Consider the following 16478-nt stretch of genomic DNA (forward strand, 5'->3'; position numbering starts at 1 on the left):
ACACCTTCATGAAAAGTAACAGATACCACAAATTTTCCCAGTGTTCTTTAAAAAAGGAGATTTTGTGGAATCTGCAGGAAGTGTATTCTAGTCATGAGTAAAAAAATCGAACAGTGTAAAGATGTAAACTCATCCCAATTTAGGTTTAATGCAATTCTAAACAAAACTTCAAATAACTGGCTTTTAAAAAATTTAACCAAATGAATCTAAATTTCATCTGCAAAAGCAGGGAAGACCAGCTAAGAAAACTGAAAAGGAATTATGAGTATTGCCCCTCCACATATTTATATAGTCTACAGCACTACAGCAAATGAAACAATACAGTACTGCTATATAATAAGGCCCAGACAGTGCTTCTTAACCTGCTTTTAGATTTTATATTACATGATTCCTGTCAAAAGCTGATGAAAACTGTAACTCTTTCCACAGAAAAATGCACATATGCACACTCACATAAAGTTGTATACATCAAGGAATCCATGGAACGATCTATCGAGGAATCCTCTAAAGCCTATCTATAGGAACTCCTGAGGCAAATGGACTCCAATTTAAATATCCCTAGTAAATGAAGCAGAACTATAGCTCAAACCTAGTAACTTAGCAAAATTAGCAACTCAAAGCAGTAAGAAAAGAGATCACCAAAATAAAATTCTAAGAAAACTAGGTATTTGGAAAAACTGGAAACTAGCAACCCATCTCCATACAATAGGGCAAAATAAACACCATACAGATTAAAACCCATATTTTTTAAGATCATTACAATATGTAGAAAAAATAAGCAAAATAGGTGAATATTTAGTTCATCCCACAACAGGTCATATTTTCTAGGCAAAGAAGTCCTGGAAGAAATCACAAATAAGAAAAAGAAAAAGCAGTACGTTAGACTACGTAAAAATGGAAAACTTCTGAATATATAAAACCATAAGCAATTTTAATAGTAATAAACTAAAACAAAAAAAACCTGCCAAAGAGATGAATAGCAAAAGAGCTAGATACATAAATAGCTGTTGCCAATAGGAAAAACATTAACATCCACCATAGAAAAATACATTAAAAAGCCTCAAACAGCTAATTCACAAAAATGAGAAAACTGCATTTATAAACATTAAAAAGTTCAACTTCACTAGTTATCAGAAAAAAAAAACAACTAATGAGCTACTATTTTTCAGCCACCAAATTGATGGTGGTATGGAAAATGCTTTTAAAAAAACTAAGTTTTTATTGTGTAAATTACTTTAAAAGTCCTTTGAAGCAGTAATTTCAAAGAAATATGAGATGCAGTTCATGACTTGTGCAAGGATGTTCACTGTAGCATTATTTATAACAGAGAAAAAAGCAACAAACAAATGGTCAATAAAGGAAATGTTTAGTAAGTCACAGTACATTCTTATTAGAGATAACAATATTATGTAACCACTTAAAAACATTCAAAAAATATTTCATGATTTGGGATATTTTCAGAACATAATATTATGTAGCCATTAAACATTTTCAAAAGAATATTATATATTAAAAAAATCAAAGTATTTTTAAAAGAATAAGGAAATGGGAAAATGTCCACAATATGACACTGAATTAAAAGAATAGGAATGAAATTATGGTCCAAATGAAAAACTGATCAATATTTATTTAACAATCCGTATTTATTGATTGATCAACCATGGGGGAAAAAAAAACACACACCAAAACATTTAGTGTTTACTTCTAAATGTTGCTAATTTTCAATACTTTCCAAATGTGCTATAAGTAAAAAAAAAAGTATTTAAACATATGTATCATATATTCAGATCATAAAGAAAAAAAGACAATTTTAATGGCTTATGGCTTAAGCAAACCTTTTGTCTAAAATACATTTTGTGATATTTAAAATCTACAAAACTAAAAAGGTTTTAAATGACCCCAATAACTTAGTATTTGTTCAATAAGTAATCTAGTCTTAATGTTATATATGTTGCATACGTGCCAAAATTTTGTGGTATCATAACTACCAAACTAAAATTTCAAAACACCCTTGTTATTGAAAGAACAATAATTAACAAATAGTGGACAGTCAGACAATTCATTGGTCTTAAGTTTTAAGTTTATAGAAGTGTATTTGCCTTTCTAACAAACAGCAAAATTATCTTACTAAGAAGTATTTACATTATACATTACGTTCCTCAGTGTTTTCAAGTACTACAATCTTCAGCATTAACCTAAGAGGCAATCATTTGTACATTCAAATGAAAACATAAGCTTAAATATACAAACCAAAATATTTCACTTTTCTGGAAATGCAAAGTGTACCATGCCCTAAGATCAAAGTTCTTTTCTTAACTTAAATATGTATGTGTACATAAGTACACATACAAAAATACAGTTATAGACAATACAACATACTTTCAACTCTAACATCTGAAATAATGTCCCAGGAAGTGGGGGAAGGGTGTGCTGGGTAATCCACCCCAGAAGTATAAAAAGGGAAGAGATTACACAACTGCCCTCTAAATATATTTCTGCGTATAAGAGTCCAGAGGTCCAGGAATTATATGAACGGCTAATTTTCTGTTGAGAAAAAAGAATTATCTTTCCTATCACTCCATTCTATCTCATATGTGACGTCATTTTTAAAAACCCCACCAACCAAAACTATTCCTTTCAATAACATCTACTTAATGCTAACGGTACTTGCCTTGGGCAAGAAAAACGTCCCTAACCAACCATTATAAAGTACTAGCCACTTCTTCATTTGACAGATGACTGATTTAAACTTAGTGTTATATAACCAACCAAGAAACCAATTACTGTACACACAAACCACAGGTGAAGTTTATGAAAACCAGTTACAAGTTGTTAGTCCAGTAAGAAATAATTTGCACAGTAGAATTGTATCAAATTGTATAACATTTATTCCAAGGGTATTATATAAGATTTAAATATAGTGACACAACCATTGTAAACTAAAATAAATCAGTAGCATACTTAGAACTACCTTCTTTAAGAAATGAAAACTAGGAACACTAAGAAATCAAACACAACTGTATCTCATACACATGTACATGGGCTTTTTTTAAAGAATCAACTGATTTTTTTTCATTGATGGTTAACTTTATTTCCTCATAAAGGCCTCAGTTTAGTTAGTTCTTTGCAGAATTCTTTAAGAAAAATTTACCAAATTTTATTTCACATAACAAATAAAATGCTAAAAAAAAGACTTAATTTTAAAAGTCAGAGTAACAAAAATGTCCAAACTGAAGCAGTTATGGCCAAGAGCTCAGAGACTGAAAAAATCTAAAACTCAAATGCAAGTAGGATCAGAAGCACACAAACTGATAAAATTAAGACTTCGTTAACTTAGATTGAGATTTGATTTTTCCAATACCCTTTCACCCTCATATTTCCAAAACTCAAATTGTTTCTATTTTACAAACATTCCCTGATAACAGAACTGGTAAAAATACGGTTAAAAATGTATTTGCAAATATGCAGTTCAATTAAATGTACTTCCCCAGAGACCACCACTAGGTGCTGATCTTTATCTCCCTAAATATAAACTTGAAACCAGCAATACCCTAAAAGTGAAATTATAATCGAGAACCACAAGTGACAATCATTTTTACAGAAAATTAAGTTCACAGCTTCTCAGAGAATCGGAAAAATATAAATAGAGTTTGAGGTCAGTATAAGTGTAAAACACAAGAGAAATGTTTTCCTTGAAAAATGTGGGAATTTGAGGATATGAAAATGAAACTCCTCAAGAATGAGGAAAATTAAATCTAGAACCCAAATGGCGTCCAACAAGAACATTAGATCTTGAAAATGAATATTGCGCTTGCGCAGCCACCGCCCCGCCAGCTGCACAACTGCAGCTAGAGCCCGACCCCGCAAGATCACGTGCTCCCATGCAGCGCCCGCCCGCAGCTCCGCAACCGCGCAGGCGCACACACAACTCCCGCAGCCGCCATAATGCGGTCTTGATTCTTCATAAATACAATAGTAATTTAAGAAAATGTGGTTATAACAGCCCCTAGGAGTCACATATACCTTTCGGGGCGGGAGATGAGGGAGGGGGAACCAAGTTCCTTCCTACAGAGCCGTTCCGCGCAACCGTCCTCAACGCGGCCGCTTCAGTATCGCGCGCTTCAGTCGCCGGGCCGCCGCTGCCGCCGCCGCCTCCGCAGATTCAAAAACAAACCCGCTTCTCCCTTGCACGCGCCGGGCCGTTATGCAAATTATGTGGGCGGGGCTACATGGTCGTAATATTGGCCACGCCCATGGTACTAACAGCCAATAGGCTCACGGGCTCAGCCGTTCCCCATGCAAATCTCCTGGTTTTTTATTTGAATGAGGGAAATTGACCACGCCTCCTGCCTTGGAAAGGAGGAGGAAGTCTGAGGTGGTGGCGCTGCGCCTTTTAGTTGCAGTGTGAGGGGTGTTTTGAGTGGAGCTTCGCTCAACCAGTGAGTAGCACTTTGTTAGCGCCCTCTATGAGCTTTAGGAAAAAAGGAAGGAAATAGGTAGGTGAGAGTTAAAGAGCTGAGAGAAAGATTTTCTTTTTGGAAAAGGCTGAAGTGTATTTGTTCATCATTTATATTAAAAATTCACGAAGTATATTTTAAACTGTAAGTAATGAGGGAATGGCGAAAACACATTTTTTCTTTCAGTTTTGTGCCAGAGCTAGCACTTCCAATCATACCCTTCCACCGGAAGTTGTGTCGCTTATATGCAATTTTATATTAGGAGCCAATCCTTAATGAAGGCCATGAAATGTAGTGGAGAAGGTGCTACTCAGTTTGTTGGGAGATCTGGGCTCACGTCCAAGTACTCCTGCCTTCTTGCCTGTTTCTTGGAACACGTGTGTTGACACAATTTTCTCATCTCTAAAATGGTGATAATGCCTATGATTCAAATCGGTAAAGAGAGCTCAATGACAGGATAACTGTAAAGGTGTTTTGCAAAGCAAGAAGAGCATGACAAATAGATAAGGTTTGGTTATCTTGTTTTTAATGTAATTTTCCCTTAATATGTTCATTCAATTTTTATTTAGCAATCACTGTTCTAGAACTATATTAGGCACCTGTCCTCAAGAAATCTAAACTAGAGGAAATAAAAGTAAACAGGACATTTTTGTAAGTAATAAGATATTAGTGGAGGGTGGTTAATACTTATTTTTAGAATTTGAGTCTTTCAACTTAGTTGAAACACTGGGTGGCTTTAGGAGAATCACCTAATCCAGAGTTAGAGAATCAGTAATGCCTTCCTAGAAAAGGTGAACTCTAAAATGAGAACTGATTTAAAAGATTTTTTGCCTAAAAACTGAACTTTATTGTAGAACAATGAGGGATCACTTGAAATGTAATAAGTCAGGAAATAACACAGATTTGCATTGCTTTATTGCTAAGCTTTGTAAAGTACTTTGCACAGAACATTGTACACGATTGTTCAAAAGAATTATAAATACAGGCTCAACTATAACATTATGTATTATAATTTATTTAGTCCATAGGTGCTCAGTTATAAAATACTCAAATTGTAAATATTAATATAGATATTAAAAACTTCACTCTATAATAATAAAACAAATGGGATTGGAATAATAGAGCCTATCAGGTTTCACTTTGTATGTTTTCTCTAAACAAATAAAAAAGAATCATGTTTATAATAGTTCACTCTCAATTGTTTAGACTAATGCCAAAGGGAAAAATAATTCAGCATTAACTCATCAATTAGTCAATTTTCATAGATATGCTCATATTCTAGACTTGCCTCCCTAAGACTCTAACTAGACAGCTTTATTATATTTGAATCTCCCCAAATATACTCAACCACACATTTATAGTCTCTTCAGCCATTCCATCTGCTGGTTGATCTAACCAATCATTGATTTGTTTCATTCCACAAGTACATTATTTATTATGTAGTCACACACTATTCTAGGCCCTAAAGATGCCCAGAGGAAATGACACTCCCTCTAATGGGGAAAGAAACATGTATACAGATGAACATTATTAAATCATTACTATCAGGGCACCTGGGTGGCTCAGTCGGTTAAGTGTCTGCCTTCAGCTCAGGTCATGATCCCAGGGTCCTGGGATCGAGCCCCACATCGGGCTCCCTGCTCAGCAGAGAGTCTTCGTCTTCTCCTCCCTCTGCCTGCCCACTCCCCTTTCCCCCCGCTCATGTGCCCTCTCTTTCGTTGTGCTCTCTCTCTCAAATAAATACATAAAATCTTTATAAAAAAAGAAAGAAATCATTACTATAATGAAGATATACTCTAAATATAAAAGAAATACAAAACAAGAGGACCTAAATCTTCCTCATAGAATATAGGAAAATTTCTTGCCTATTTCTTGTAATAAGTGTGAGGCTTGACCTAACTCATAATGAAGAGCTTAAAGTGGCTGTCAGAATAATATAAAATAAAGAGAATTCAAGTCACGCAAAACAGAAATGCAAAATGTTTCTCATTCCCTATGGCACTAGGCACTGGCCAGTCAGAGTGGAAGCAGACTTGACGACCTTCTACTTTGTCAGATGTTAATCCTTTAGTTGTAGGATTGTAAGCGGTCCAGGGCTTCTTCAGCTGGGGACTTAGGCAGACTGGATGGTAGGAGGAGTATTCAGAGGTGGGGCAACTACTTGCCAATCAGTACCAAAGGATTTCTAGATTTTATCCACCATTTTGGCCTTATTTATACAAACACTGAAAATTCTAGAAGAAAAGAAAAAGCTTTGGTAAACCACAGAGTTTCTCAAAAAAAAAAAAAATCCAAAAAACAAAACCCTAAAATAATAAACATAAATGAATTTCATTTGTAGCTATTGAGCAGCAATTGAACAAGGAAAACAGAACTTTTGAAAAACAGCATAAACTTGAAAAAGGAATAGCTAATGAGGAAAATTGAAGTTTCTAAGTACTACAAAATGAGACCACCTAATGTAGTGATCACAAAAATGGGCTTTGAAAGCTTACTACCTGAATTGGAATCCCCCCCTTTTTTTTTAAGATTTTATTTATTTATTTGACAGAGAGAGACACAGTGAGAGAGGGAACACAAGCAGGGGGAGTGGGAGAGGGAGAAGCAGGCCTCCCACTGAGCAGGGAGCCTGAAGCAGGGCTCAATTCCAAGACCCTGAGATCATGACCTGAGCCGAAGGCAGACACTTAACGACTGAGCCACCCAGGCGCCCCCTGAATTGGAATTTTGTCACTACTTCTTTACTGCAGCACATTCTAAACTTCTCTATACAAATGGTTCCAGAAATATGAAATGGGGATGACAAAAAATAGCTTCTGTCTGATGCGGTTTTTATGAAGATTAAATTCTGGTAAAACATTTCAAACAATACTGAATATATAGTAATATCTTGATAAGTGGTCAGCTAATAGTAATCATCCTAGTGGTAGTAGTACTAGTAATAATAATAGTACTTGTCAGAATGGTAAAAGTGCAGACATAGCTCAACTTGAGCGGTTTCCTTCTTTTTTCTTTTTGTTTTGTTAAAGATTTTATTTATTTATTTGACAAAGAGAGATACAGTGAGAGCAGGAACACAAGCAGGGGGAGTGGGAGAGGGAGAAGCAGGCTTCCCACTGAGCAGGGAGCCTGATGTGGGGCTCAATCCCAGGACCCTGGGACCATGACCTGAGCCGAAGGCAGACGCTTAACGACTGAGCCATCCAGACGCCCCAGCTTGAGTGGTTTCTATCTGCACATGCTATACTATCATTAAGAAAAAATATGAATTAATCTGATAATTTTTATTATTGTCCAGTTTGCAGAGAAGTTTACTAAAGTGTTAAGTAGACAACCCTGGGAAAACTCAGGAAGCAATTTTGGGAATAAGAAATGTGGGAAACAGGATTCTAGGATGATCTCCACTTCTTTGTGTTCATACCATGTATAATCCTCTCCCCTTAAGTATGGGCAGAACCCATGACTTACTCCTAGGCAATAGAGTATGGCAAAGGGGAATGAATTTTGCAGATATAATTAAAGTCTCAAATAAATTGATTTCAAGTTAACCAGCCAAAAGGGAGATTACCTTGGGAAGACCTGACTTAATCTGGAAAAAGCCCTTTGAAAAGGAGCTAGGCCTTCCTTGAGGAGAGAGTTTCTCTTTGCTGGCTTGACACAGTAAGCAACTATGTTGAAGAAACCGACATGGAAATTTACTAAATTGGCTTATAGAATCTATGGGTAGCTTCAGAGTGGGCTTCAGCCAACAGGTAAGAAAAAGCCAGGACCCTCAATCATATAGCCATAAGGAAATAAATTCTATAAATAAACTAAATGAGCTTGGAAGCCTTGTGAGACTATGAGCAGAAGATCCATCTAAGTCATACCGAAAATCCTGACCCACAGAAACCAAGATAATAAATGCATATTTCTTTAAGTTACTAAATTTGTGGTAATTTGTTACTTGGCAATAGAAAACTAATACAGGAAGTCATCAGAGAAGGGAAGGGGTATCTAAACCATTTTCCAAGATACATACGTGATCTAAATGAATGAAATGGGTTCTATTAGAAAATAATTAACTGGCACTCAATAAAAAGGATAGAACCAGTACTATAATTATATCTCAACAAGAGGGGCCTCTTTTCTGGTCCCCATATTTTAGTGGGCCCCTATATATCATAAACATACACACACAGATTTACAAGAACAGACAGATGCCTTTGTCGCTCAGAATCTGACACTTAGCAGTACCATAACGGTAACTGTGACCTTAAAACATCTGCTCTGTTAATATTACCAAAGGCCTCAGGGGAATGCTTCTCCATATTTTTTGCTCCGTGTCCTCAAAACAAAAGGCAATTATCAAAATACTATGGAGGTCAGTGGATTGAGACACACACACAACTTCAGAGTATGTAATGATTTGAGCAGCAAGATAAATTTTAAAAATTAACTTTTCAGATCCTTAGTACAATTTCAATAGATTTTTCCTTAACAATCATTTGCCAGTAGTGTCAAGCCTCCATTTTCTTGCCTTTTTTCATGTTCCAGTTTGTGATTCTCTAGGTACTCAGAACTTATTACAGTATTCTCAACATTTATACTTAGCTTCTGAAAAATTTTGAAATATTAAATAATCCATATTAATTTTATATTTGCATACCATACATGTAAATGTTGATGTAATATAAATGAAACATGATATTCAATTTTTAAATTAGCAACTAAATTACATTGAGTTCTAGAACAATAAATGATTTCATTCTAATAAAATTATTTTGATCCTGAACAACCAGTGGGTCAAAGATGAAATCAAAAGAGAAAAAAATACCTTGAGACAAACAAAAATGGAAATACAACATACCCAAACTTATGTGATGCAGCAAAAGCAGTTCTAAGAGGGAAGTTCATAGCAATAAATGTCTACATCAAGAAACAGGATGAGAAAGTCAATTATCATATGGTTTCACTTATTTGTGGAACATAAGGAATATCATGGAGGACATTAGGAGAAGGAAGGGAAAAATGAAGGGGGGGAATCGGAGGAGGAGATGAACCATGAGAGACTGTGGACTCCAAGAAACAAACTGAGGGTTTTAGAGGGGAGGAGGGTGGGGGGATGGGTTACCCTGGTAATGGGTATTAAGGAGGGCACGTACTGCATGGGGAACTGGCTGTTATTTTTATTTATTTATTTTTTAAAGATTTTATTTATTTGACAGAGAGAGACACAGCAAGAAAGGGAACACAAGCAGGGGAGTGGGAGAGGGAGAAGCAGGCTTCCCACAGAGCAGGGAGCCCAATGTGGGGCTCAATCCCAGGACGCTGGGATCATGACCTGAGCCAAAGGCAGACACTGAATGACTGTGCCACCGAGGCACCCCAGCACTGGGTGTTATACGAAAACAATGAATCATGGAACACTACATCAAAAACTAATGATGTATTGTATGGGGACTAACATAACAATAAATTAAAATAAAAATTTTTTAAAAAAAGAAACAAGAAAAATCTCAAACAACCTAACTTTACACGTCAAGGAACTCAAAAAAGTTGGATAAACAAAGCCCAAAGTTAACAGAAGGAAGGAAATAGCAAAGATCAGAGTGGAAATAAATGAAATAGAGATTGAAAACACAATAGAGAATATTAATGAAACTAAGAGCTGGTTTTCAGAAGATAAACAGAATTGACAAAACTTTATCTAGACTCACTAAGAAAATAATAAGTAAATAAATAATATCAGAAATGAAAGAGATGTTACAACTGATACCACAGAAATACAAAGGATCATAAGACACTACTGTGAACAATTATACACCAAGAAGTTGGACAAGCTAGAAGAAATGGATAAACTCCTAAAAATATACAATCTATCAAGAATGGAGCATGAGGAAATAGAAAATCTGAACACACTGATTACTATTAAAGAGATTTAGTAATCAAAAACCATCTGACAATAAAGCCCAGGACCAGATAGCTTCATTGATTAATTCTGCCAAACATTTAAAAATGAATTAAGGGGTACTTGGGTGGCTCAGTCAGTTAAGCATCCAACTCTTGATTTCACCATAGATCATGATCTCAGGGTCGTAGGATCAAGCCCTGCATCAAGCTCCACACTCAGCAGGGAGTCTGCTTGAGATTCTGTCTCTTTCCCTCTCCTTCTGTCCCTTTCCTCATTCACATGCATGCTCTCTCTCTCTCTCTCTCAAATAAATAAATCTTTAGAAAATAAATAAATAAAAATCAATTAATATCAGTCATTATCAAAATCTTCCAAAAAACAGGAGGGAACACTTTTTTTTTTAAGATTTTATTTATTCATTTGAGAGGGAGAGACAGAGAGAGCATGAGCAGGGGGAGCAGGAGAGGCAGAGAGAGGGAGAAGCAGACTTCCCACTGAGAAGGGAGCACAACATGGGGCTCGATCCCAGGACCCTGAGATCGTGACCTGAGCCGAAGGCAGATGCTTAACCATCTGAGCCACCCCAGCGCCCCAGGAGGGAACACCTATCAAACTCATTTTACAAGGCTAGAATTACCTTGATAACAAAACCAGAGAGAGAGACACACCACAAGAAAAGAAAATTAAGAGGCCAATACCCCTAATGAACAAAGATTGCAAAAGTCCTCAACAAAATATTAGCAAACCAAATTCAACAATACATTAAAAAGATCATACACCATGATCAAATAGGATTTATTCCAGGGATGCAAGGACGGTTCAATATCTGTAAATCCATCAATGAGATATACCACATTAAAATGGGCAAAAATCATATGATCATCTCAATAGACGCAGAAAAAGCGTTTGATGAATTCAACATCCATTTATGATAAAAAAAAATTTCTCAATAAGGTAGGTATAGAGGAAATTTATCTCAACATAATAATGGCCATCTATGACAAGTCCATAGTTAACATCATCCTCAACAGTGCACAGCTGAAATCTTCTTCTTAAGATTAGGAAAAAGACAAAGATGCCCACACTTGCCACTTTTATTCAACATAGTATTGGAAGTCCTAGCCAAAAGAATTAGGTAAGAAAAAGAAATAAAGTCATCCAAATCAGGAAGGAAATAAAACTGTTACTATTTGTAGGTGACATAATATTATATATATAGAAAACCCTGAAGACTCTTCCAAAGAACTTTTAGAATAAATGAATTCAATAAAGTTGCAGGATACAAAATCAATATAGAAAAAATGTTGCATTTCTATACACTAGTAACAAACTATTAGAATGAGAAATTTAAAAAGAATCTCATTTACAATTGCATCAAAAAGGATAAAATACCTAGGAATAAATTTAACCAAGGGGGTGAAAGATTTTACACTGAAAACTGTAAGACATTGATGAAAAAAATTAAAGAAGATATGACTAAATGGAAGATATTCCATGTCCATGGATTGGAAGACTTGATATCATTAAAATGTCCAGACAACCTGAAATAATCTATAGATTAATGTACTCCCTATCAAAATTCCAATGACATTTTTCACAGAAATAGAACAAAATTCCTAAAATTTGTATGGAACCATCAAAAAAACACAAATAGCCAAAGCAATCTTAAGAAAGAAGAACAAAACTGGAGGCATCATGCTTCCTGATTTCAAATTATATTACAAAGGTATAGTAGTCAAAACAGTGTGGTATTGCATAAAAACAGACACATAGATCAATGGAACAAGAGAGCCCAGAAATAAACCCACACATGTGTGGACAATAAATTTATGATAAAGGAGCCAGGAATATACAATGAGGAAGGGACAGTCTCTTCAGTAAATGGTGTTGGGAAATCTGAACCTGCTACATGCAAAGGAATGAAATTGGACTACTATCTTCTACCATACACAAAAATTAACTCAAAATGGATTAAAGATTTGAATGAAAGACCGGAAACCATGAAATTACTAGAAGAAAACATAGGTGGTAAGCTTCTGGACATCTGTCTTAGAGATCATCTTTTGGATTTGACACCAAAAGACATGCAGGAGATTGCACACTCTTGCAGGATTTTCCTTCTGGAATCCAACCAGACTTTCACAAAGAAGAGTGGGTAGAATCCTGAGAAAGATTCCTTCACCATGCTGGGTGTGAGAGGGGAACAACAGCCACTGCTGAAAACCATCTTTTCTATCTCTCCTATAGAACTTAATTTGCAGTGGAAAAGGTACCAAAAACTGTAGAGCAGAAAGAATGCTGTATCCTTGGAGGAGGAGCAGGAAAACATGCTAGGGTTCATACTACATCTTCAGGAGAGACAAAAATGCTTATGAAGTCCATACCACAAGACCTAAGTTTACAGTGGCTATTTACCGGTATTACTTAATCTGAACATCACAGAATACTCCCCTCCCTTACCCACCACCTCATGCCAAAATGATTTGATTTTTAAAATAATAGTACAGGGCACCTGGGTGGCTAAGATGGTTAAGTGTCTGCCTTCAGCTCAGGTCATGATCTCAGGGTCCTGGGATCAAGTCCAGCATTGGGCTCCTTGCTTAGTGGGGAGCCTGCTTCTCCCTCTGCCTGCCACTCCCCCTGCTTGTACTCTCCCTCTCTCTCTCTCTCTGGCAAATAAATAAATAAAATATTTTAAAAAATAAATAAAATAAAATAAAATAAAATAATAGTACAATATGATTGGGAGAGCTACAAGAGACAGATTTTCCCTGGGGAGCAGTGCAAAAGAAGACCCATATGATCAAAATAAAAAGCACAGTAATGGAGATAGACAATGTTTAGATGAACTCATTAGTAAACTCAACACAGGGAAGCAAAGAATCAATAAACTTGAAGACAGGTCAATAAAAATTATCCAGATGAAATGCAAAAAGAAAAAAAAATTAAAAGAAAAACAGAACAGACTATCCAAGAGATGTGAGACAATATCAAGTGGTCTGATATATGCATAATTAGAATCCCAGAGGAGAAGAAAGAACAGGGCAGAATATATGAATAAGTCATAGCCAAAATTTTTCTAGGATTACTAACAAACACTAAGTCACAGAGCCATAGAGCTCAGAGAACACCAAGTGGGATAAATACCAAAACCCCACTTTTTAGGCATATCGTATTCAAATAGCAGCAAACCAAAGACAAACAAAAATCTTAAAGGTATCTAAAGAAAAAATACATTACCCATCGAGAGACAAGACTTAGAATTATAACATATGTCTCACCAAAAATTATGCAAGCAAGAAAACAATAGACATCTTTCAAGTGCTGAAAGGAAAAAAAAATCAACCATAATTCTATGCTCAGCAAAAGTATCCTTAAAAATGAAGATGACTGTGCCTGGCTGGCTCAGTCAGTGGAGCATACGATTCTTGATCTCAGGGTTGTGAGTTCGAGCCCCATATAGGGTGTGGAGGTTACTTTAAAAAAATAATAATAATCTAAAAAAATGACGATGAAATAAATGTGTTCTCAGACAAATAAAAACTAAAGGAATCCATTGTCAGTAAAACTAGAAGAAAGTTTAAGGAACATTCTTCAGAGAGAAAAAAGCATTATATAGGTCAGAAACATAGATCAAAATAAAGAAATGAAGAATGTCAGAAATGGAATAAATGAAGGTAAAATAAAATATTTTTAAGTGCTCTAAAAGATAACTTAGTGTTTAAAGCAAAAGGCCATTGTACCATTCCATGAAGATAGTTATATTAGATGGTAGGGACATAGTAAGACTAGTGAATTTTATGAGACGAGCAGATCACCACACTTCATTTGCTGTAAAATGAATTTTTTGGTTGGAAACAATACATTCCAAAGAATTTTAGAATATTATGAGTAAGGCATTCTGTAAATCCATGGGCTATGGTGGTTTGGGCTGAAGCATCACAGGCAGGAAAGGTAAATATGCTTCCAAAGTAAAAGTCTCGGGACACCTGGGTGGCTCAGTTGGTTAAGCAACTGCCTTCAGCTCAGGTCATGATCCCAGGGTCCTGTGATCAAGTCCCGCATTGGGCTCCTGGCTAAGCTGGGAGCCTGCTTCTCCCTCAGCCTACTACTTCCCCTGCTTGTGCCCTCTCTCTCTCCTTCTAACAAATAAATAGATAAAATCTTAAAACAAAACAAAACAGTGAAAGTCTCTTCCAGTGAGAATGAAGTGTACCCTTTGATGGAACTGATCTAATGTAAATAACCTGCTACCAAGGTTGACTTATCCTCCGGGGAATGGTCCCAAATCAAGGGTTTATTTTTGGTCTCTGCTGTTGTAGCTTGGGTTCATTGCAGTGGTTTTAGTCAGTGAAGATCCGTGTTACTAAGTCCGTGCATAATCTCCGTTCTGGCTTACACAATCACTTTGAGCAAAAGCCCATTTGGTAAGGACAGGGACACCTGAGGAAAATGATACCTGATATCTACAGAGTGGGTCATCTTTTCCACCTTATTGTGAATAACTTTTATTTGTGAGGTTCCTCTTTGATAATATTCACATGATACACAAATATCTCTACACTCCGCTCATTTGGAGAGGTCTATCCATTACCTCTACCCCAGACTGCCATGTCACCAGTCTGTTCTTTGTCCCTGACCATCCAACCATATGTCAGCAATTGCCCATGAATTGATACAGATCCATACTTCTGGTGAACTCTGGTCTAGATACAGTAGACGGCTAAATGCACCACTTGAAATTCTGCCCAATTAGAGAATTTTCCTTCACTGGTATTCTTCAAGTTTACCCCAGAGTAGGGTTGCAGTACTGCAGTAATTCAATTTCAGGTGGTGTCAGCCTATACCTCAGAATCATCTTTAAACCAGGCCCAATTTTTTTTCTTAGCTATAGGAATTCCCAATGAATTAATAGATAAAAATTGAAAGAAAGGAGGCAGTGTAGCAGGAGATGGAGCTGGGACTCCTACAACTTACTTTTTCCTATAGGAGGTTCTCAAGGCCCATCTAGATTGATGATAGAGTGCTGTTGTGCATACTTTATTTTATGGTTGATAAGTCATACAACCCTCAGGTCATGATGGGCAGCTTGGGTCACATGGTAACTTGGTGGCTTGTGGTCAAGTCACCAGTCTGTGTTAGGGCCAATAATAGGATAAAAACCTTTTACCCAAAGGACAGTAGTCATCTGCAGAAGATGGTGTAGCTTTGCTTCAAAATCCTGTAGGAGCCTGACAAAGACTCCTATAGAATAAGACAGTGTCCTTATCTACCACAGATAGCACATGCACAATCATATCAGCTGGGTTATATGGCTCAAATGGCAGAGCAAATTGTGCAGCAGCCTACATCTGATGCTGAGATTCCTCCAGGATCCACACCAAACCAGTAACCTTATGGGTTACCCAGTAAATGGATCAGAGTAGTATATACAACTATAGTTTTTGTTGCTTCTAAAGTCCAAAGAGGCCTAATAGGCACTGTGTCTCTTCCTGGTAGGTGGGATCAGATGGAGCAACTTGTCCTTTATTTTGGAAGAGATACCTTCCAAGTCCATACCCTGGACACTGGACCCTATAAAGTAACCAACTCGGGAAGGTCATTACTGGTTCTTCAGACAGAGAAAACTAATTTACTAATTAAGACTAATTTAATTAGACTAAAAGACTAATAAACACAAAAGTCTTTCTAATGCAGAAGATGCTTAGCAAAATTTAGGTCCTTAGCCTCATTGTAATCTTCCCTATGTTTCCACCCCAAATTCTCCCACTACTTCCCAATCAGTACCCTAACATTACTATAAGAGACAATATTATATTATAAATTCAATTTGCATTGTAGCTTAGCCATCCACATGATAAGACTTTGGGCTTGGTCAGGAATCTTGTTACTCTGCAACTAAAAGAGATGAAGTTTTCCTTTAGGGCAGTCATAGGAGCCATCTGGTTCCTTACCTGGATCTAAAGCTAGAAATTTCATGCTCTGAACTCATTTTTTTTTCTTGAAGTTCTACAGTGCACCTAGAAGCAAGCAGCCAACAATATTATTTTTCCTCTAAGATAATCTGTGGCAAGAGCTATATTTATAGGCACTTGATTGCTGGTGATGAGGTCAAGCATTAATGCTTG

General features: G+C 36.4%; 1 protein-coding gene across 2 annotated transcripts in view; it reads right to left on the reverse strand.

Annotated features, from left to right (window-relative positions):
- Positions 1-16478, reverse strand: part of LOC113921374 (activating transcription factor 7 interacting protein) — a 166147-nt gene that overhangs the window by 120334 nt on the left and 29335 nt on the right. Inside the window, exon 1 of one of the 2 annotated variants that reach the window (XM_027591877.2) lies at positions 4024-4183. The exons of the other annotated variant lie outside the window; for it this stretch is intronic. The gene's annotated coding sequence lies outside the window, so the exon portion shown is untranslated. Of the gene's footprint in view, positions 1-4023; positions 4184-16478 lie in introns of those variants that run through there. 2 annotated transcript variants of the gene reach the window in all.

The sequence above is a fragment of the Zalophus californianus genome, chromosome 9 (genome assembly GCF_009762305.2).
Source record: "Zalophus californianus isolate mZalCal1 chromosome 9, mZalCal1.pri.v2, whole genome shotgun sequence".
Taxonomy (NCBI): Eukaryota; Metazoa; Chordata; class Mammalia; order Carnivora; family Otariidae; genus Zalophus; species Zalophus californianus.